This window comes from Thunnus thynnus, chromosome 11 (assembly GCF_963924715.1).
Source record: "Thunnus thynnus chromosome 11, fThuThy2.1, whole genome shotgun sequence".
NCBI lineage: Eukaryota > Metazoa > Chordata > Actinopteri > Scombriformes > Scombridae > Thunnus > Thunnus thynnus.
This window is the reverse complement of record NC_089527.1, coordinates 31,315,553-31,321,552: the sequence shown is the minus strand read 5'-3', so window position 1 is coordinate 31,321,552 and position 6,000 is coordinate 31,315,553.

Genomic DNA, 6,000 nt, shown 5'->3' with positions numbered 1-6,000 from the left:
CTCTCTGTAGCTGATCACATCACATGAGTTGTGTTATTCAGTTAAACAATCATTCATATCATATCAGTAATTTAAGGTGCTAAGTTGATTTGTTTTGAACCAGGACCTTCAGTATTTAGATTGAGCAACTCGTGAAAAATACGGTTTGCCAAAGTCAGAAGGCTACATCTGCTCATTGTGCATGTTTAATCAATATTGCATATCTTCTGCTTCTCTGTAAATCTAAGTATCTAATCAGACGTAGTCTCAGAAGATACCCAATATTAACAGACTTGGATTGGGATCAGAGCCAAAAAAAACTTGATTGTTACTCACAAAGTTAATTAGTTACATGGGAACATGGTGACTAAAAGTGGGCACTAAAACGGGGCAACAAACACAAGCAATCAGACAGTCAAACAGGTTATTTGAGGTCTAGCGGGTTAGCCAAATCTGCTAGAATGTTTACTGCCAGCTGGCAACTATTGGTTGTTCAAGCTATTTCAATACTGACCACAATGACTATGGGACTGCCTATATTTTATGAATTATTATATGAAAAAATGGTAAAATGGACATATTTCAGTGGAAATCAATTTTTAAAAATGGCATTGTGGTGTATTTTCACTGTGTGACATTTCTCTGAACATTCTGAGCAGAGCTGCTGGACGTCTTTAGCTGGGGAATTAAAACAATAAAAAAATAATTAAGAATTGGAAAAAGGCAGGAAGTTGATAAACAAGCTTTACTGTGTTTTTCTTTTGCCATAGAAAGTTGTACTAATTCTTCAGGAACAGTTGTGTTGTGGGCTTCCTTGCTCTTTCCCTTCTTCTACAGCACAAGTAGAAAACTAGCCTACCGACGCCTTCGGCTGTGTCTGCCGGTCATTTGATCATAGTGATCCTTTGAGAATCTTCCTTTGTTAACATCCATTGCAAATTTCAGGGAAGTTGCAGGGAAGTTGCCATGTCCACAGTAACCTGGCCTTGTCCAGAAAATGCTCCACAGTGGATACATTTGAAAATGCCAATGTCATGTTGACATACTGTATGACAAACTTTCACAGACGTGACTTGGGAGTTCTGTGTATAGCATTCGTTAAAAACCAGGCATGTTACACGGAAGTGTAGACATAGCCTGGCTGGGATGTTCCCTTGATGCCTCCTTTTGGACACATTTCATGCTCAGCCAGATGGGAGGACACATGGGGTAGAACCAGGACACGCTGCAGGGATCACACCTCCCAGCTGACTGGGGAGCACTGAGGGATCTACCACGAGACAAACTAGAAGATGCTGCTGCAGAAAAAGGTATCTAGTGCTCTGCTTGCTCTTGTGGCAACACTGTGACCTAGGAGAATAGAAAATGGATTGATGGGTGGATCAGTGGATCAATGAAAACTTTGCTCACAGCAGAAGACCACCTCCTAATTAGGGGTTGTAAGAGTTCAGGTGTTGTCTCTTTAACCGCTTAAAAACTTTATTGTTACCCTACAGTTCCTCTCATGTTTGTCTAAATGAAATAAAAACTAGACAATCAAATAATAAGGAATATATGTCTCCTATCTGCTTATTCAAACATTTCTAGAAAGAGCTATGTGATGCTTATACTGACTGAAATCAGCCCAACATACTTTTGGAAACTTTTGGATCATCAGTAGCTACAATCCTTAATATATTTCTTTAAGTTTTTACTTGTGTTTAGCTGCACAACATGAATTTGTATTGATGGAGCCACTGGTGAAGGTGGCAGAGTTTAAAAGGTCAAACTGATGTGTTCGTGGAGTGAAACCTGTTCTCATCATTTTGCATTCTAACACATTGTTTTGATTTCACAAAATCTTATGACACCAGGCTGGCAGATGGATGCAGTGGATGTAAGATGATTCTTTCAGGCATTGATGGACACATCTGTCAGCCTACACCCTGTATTACACACACACACACACACACACACACACACACACACACACACACACTTACCTCCCCCTTCCCCCCTTGAGACTCCCCAGATTCTCCTCTATGCCTTCTCCTCCTCCTGTGCAGCTCATCCACCCCCCACTGTGCTCCTGCTCCTAACAGCCTCTCAGCACATCAAAATCCCCACTAAGACCTGAGAGATCAGACTGAAGCAGCCACCACTCTCCCTTTCTATTCAGCATCCACTCTGATCAAACTGCAGCAGGTTTATCACAGATGTTGCCCAAACTCATGACTATCCCCCCCACTGAGGACTGTTAACTGCTGAGGATGTGATAGCAGGTGACTGACACATTATTTTTTACGTTAATACAATTTTAATGAAATAAATTAATAATAAATAAGTAATAAAATTACAGTATTTTTATATATTTATGGTTAAATACAGGTCTAGAAATGAAAAAAAGACAGCTTCCAGCTTCGTGTGAATCCAATGACAGCCATACTGAGTGTGGTGCTAATTTGATTTATGAAATCAGGGACCCCGGGGAAGCAACAACTCAGAGAACAGACATATGTTGCAGAGCAACTTGATAGCAGGCTTTGGTAACTTGAAAAATAGGGATTGTATAAAAACATCTCACAGAGGCAGAGCTGCTGAAGGGGCAGAAATAATCTCACTGTACTGGCTAAACCTGGAGTTATTTTCTGGTTAGACAGTGTTAGACTGAAGCCCTGTGGAAAAGACAAATGGTGAGACAGAAAGTATGTTGCTAAAAAATGATACCTTGAACCGGCCTTTCTCAAAATAAATTCAAACATTATTATTTAGTTTATTTTTAATTAGTTTAGTATTAGTTAGTCTATTAACTGTCAAACTGACAAGATCATGGATCGGTGGATTAAGACAGGGTCAATTAAAAGAAAATCAAATGAAACCTCAGACACAACAGGCAAGGTGCAACAACTTGATTCAAGTGGTTCAGCGAGCATTGCTGTGGAGTCCCAGGACAATGGTTTACCGTCAAATGAGAACCCTCAAAGTTGTGAAAATCAGCATGAACATGGAAAATCCAGTGCTAAAGTGAAACGAAAATACTACAGTGACTACATTAAATTCAGATTTTTTTGGACTGGGGATGAGAAGGATCCCAAACCACATTGTGTTTTGTGCTATGAATCATTGGCTAATGAGGCTATGAAACCTGCTAAGCTCAAGCGGCATTTGGAAACTGAACACAAGGAGTACATGGTGAAGCCTACTGGATTTTTTGGGAGAAAACTCAATGAACTTAAGAAACACATGATGAAGGAGGCCTCACAGTTTTTTGCACCTGGGGAAAATATGAAGGCTACAGAGACTTCATACAGGGTATCCCTGTTGATCGCCAAAATAGGAAAACTTCATTCAATAGGTTAGAATTTAGTTAAACCAGCTGCAAAGGTTATAGTTAACATATTGTTTGGAGGGAAAGCAAGTGATGAGTTTAACGTTTAATGACACTGTCAAGCAGTGAATAACCAAGAAAGGTTGACAGCCTTGTGAACATTGCATCAGATGGGACACTGAAGATGACTTTCAGAGAGAAATGTTTGACAGACTTTTGGGTCCACATCCAACTTTAGCATCCTGAGCAGGCTGACTCTGCTCTGAAACTGTTGATGCCGGTTCCAACCACCTACAACTGTGGAGTTGGATTTTCCACACCTGTTGGATCAATGTGGACCCTGATACGAGACTAAAACTCTCCAGTTTAGAGCCAGACATGGCTTCGCTGATGTCTCAGAATAAGCAGCACCATTCTTCCCATTAAGATGGCAACAGAGACAATGATACGTGAGTAGGCTATGCTATTTGTAAAACTGTCATTTAATTAGGCTGTATTTTGTAATATACTATTGAAGTAGGCCTACTGTTTTTGGGGATATTTGGGGAGTTGGGTCAACAAAATGTGTGATTTTGACATGGGAGACCACTGTGTGTTTTCTGGTATACTGGTGTTTGTTAACCTTGGTGAACTGTTTAAAGCAACCAAGTAGCTGTTGTTTTAACCATGACCAGGAAAGTTCCATAACTTTAAGTAATGAGTTTTTTTAAAAAAAAAAAAAACAAACCATGATATTTCCCTGACCCTAATCAAGCTGTTTTTATGCATATAGATTGTTTTTTCTTGATGTGGAGAAATTGTTAAAAAATAGTGACCTCAGAAGAGCTGAAAAGTTAACCATTTTCTTTACTGTGTCAACAGAAATAAAGCTGGAATACATGGAGGAACATTTCTTGTTCATTCTTCTCATCAAAAACTCATCAGACCTGTTTTGTTGAATCAGAAATGAAGGCTAATGAAAATGGTTCAGTGATAAGAAGCTTATTAATCTATGTAGGCCTATGTGTTATTTTGTATTTGCTATGATTCCAAAGTCCGGCTATAAAATGTAGCAAAGAATTACATCATATCTTGGTCTTATTTTTGGTCTTCAGCTCAAAGCAGTGTGATGGTGTGTTTAAGATGTATGAATACAAGACATGTCTAAAGTACAAATCCATCCTCAGTGTAAGTCATATCAGGGTAGATTCAAACCCTTTTTTAGTGAATGCAGTAACAGGCCCTGTGTGCATGTTTGCCAGCAGCCCTTTGGTTTCTCTGGATCCTGTCAGGTTGAGTCTCTTTGTCAAAACGTCCCAGCTGCCAGCAGTAGTCAGAGCTGGCAGGACCACTGCCAGGGGACAGACATGAGCATGACATGGTCAACAAACCATATGGGACATCATGCACATGGTACACACTAGGGATGTGCAGAGAGCCCAGTTTTTGTATTTGTATCTATATTTGTTGAGGCAGCAAAATTATTTATATTTGTAATTGTATTTGAACAAAAGTGGAGAGAGGCTTAAAAATACTGTTTTTGTTTTTATTACACTTTTAATTTTAGGATATTAAAGTGTTAACATAAGTCTTTATGAATAAACTATCTTACAAAGGAGGTCCCCACACCAGGGGCCCTATCTTACGCCCAGCGCAAAGCGGCACCAAGCACGACGCAAGTGTCTTTGTTAGTTTAAGACCAACGCAGTTGTCATTTTCCCATCAGGCGCCCACATTGTTTAAATAGCCAATGCACTTGCGCCCATCAGAGCGCCCATGGGCATGTTGGTCTTAAAATGAGGTGTGGTCAGGCACGTTGTTGGCGCGTTGCTATCTTGAGGCAGCAGAGAGCGATTGCTCGATTGACCCACAAAAACCTGGTCTGAAGTCAATAGCGCGGTGTTTCACTGTTATATTAAGGGTGCATTATCAAGACAGTAATATGCGGCTACATGGGTGGGTGCACAACACGTGTGCACTCTGCTTTTTACACACACACATGGACGTGCAGCAGTGCACAAACATGCAAAAGATGATAAATAAAAGGATTACAATGTGAAAGTTTTTAGTATTGTGTACATCAACATATTTTAAAAAATACATGTCATAATGCTTAGTCATAATATTTATCAAAATTAACTATTCGCAGTAACGACAGATAAAATTGTCTAATTATTTGACCAAATTGTGGCAATACACATAGATATTTAAACAGACAACGGATCAGACACAAATCAACTTTCCTGCTGCATCAATACATGATGACATGAGGAACACATGAGGAAATAAATGAGGTGGAAACAATGATTACAGCACCACACTTTTAAACTGAATGGGAGATGACACTCTGATTGGTTTATTGCATGTTACGCCCAAAACACACCCATGATTAATTAGGAGACTATGGACAACCCCTCTGAACCATGCGCCTGGCGCAGTGACCATTTTTCCATCATTAAAATAGCAAAACTGGATTTAGATACACTCTAAATGCACTTGCGCCATATGCTTCAGACTGTGCCCTTTAGATTGTTATAATAAAATAGGGCCCTATGTCTCAAACTTGAGTCACCCAGATCATAGATGACTGCGCTGACTACTGAGCTAAACTGAGTGCATTGCAAATGTGCAGACAGACCTCTACTTATTTATACATCCTTAACACAGAGACAGCACAGCGTGTAATGTGTAGGGAAGAACTTCAAAGGCGATTCTTGCTTTGCGCTTTTCATTTA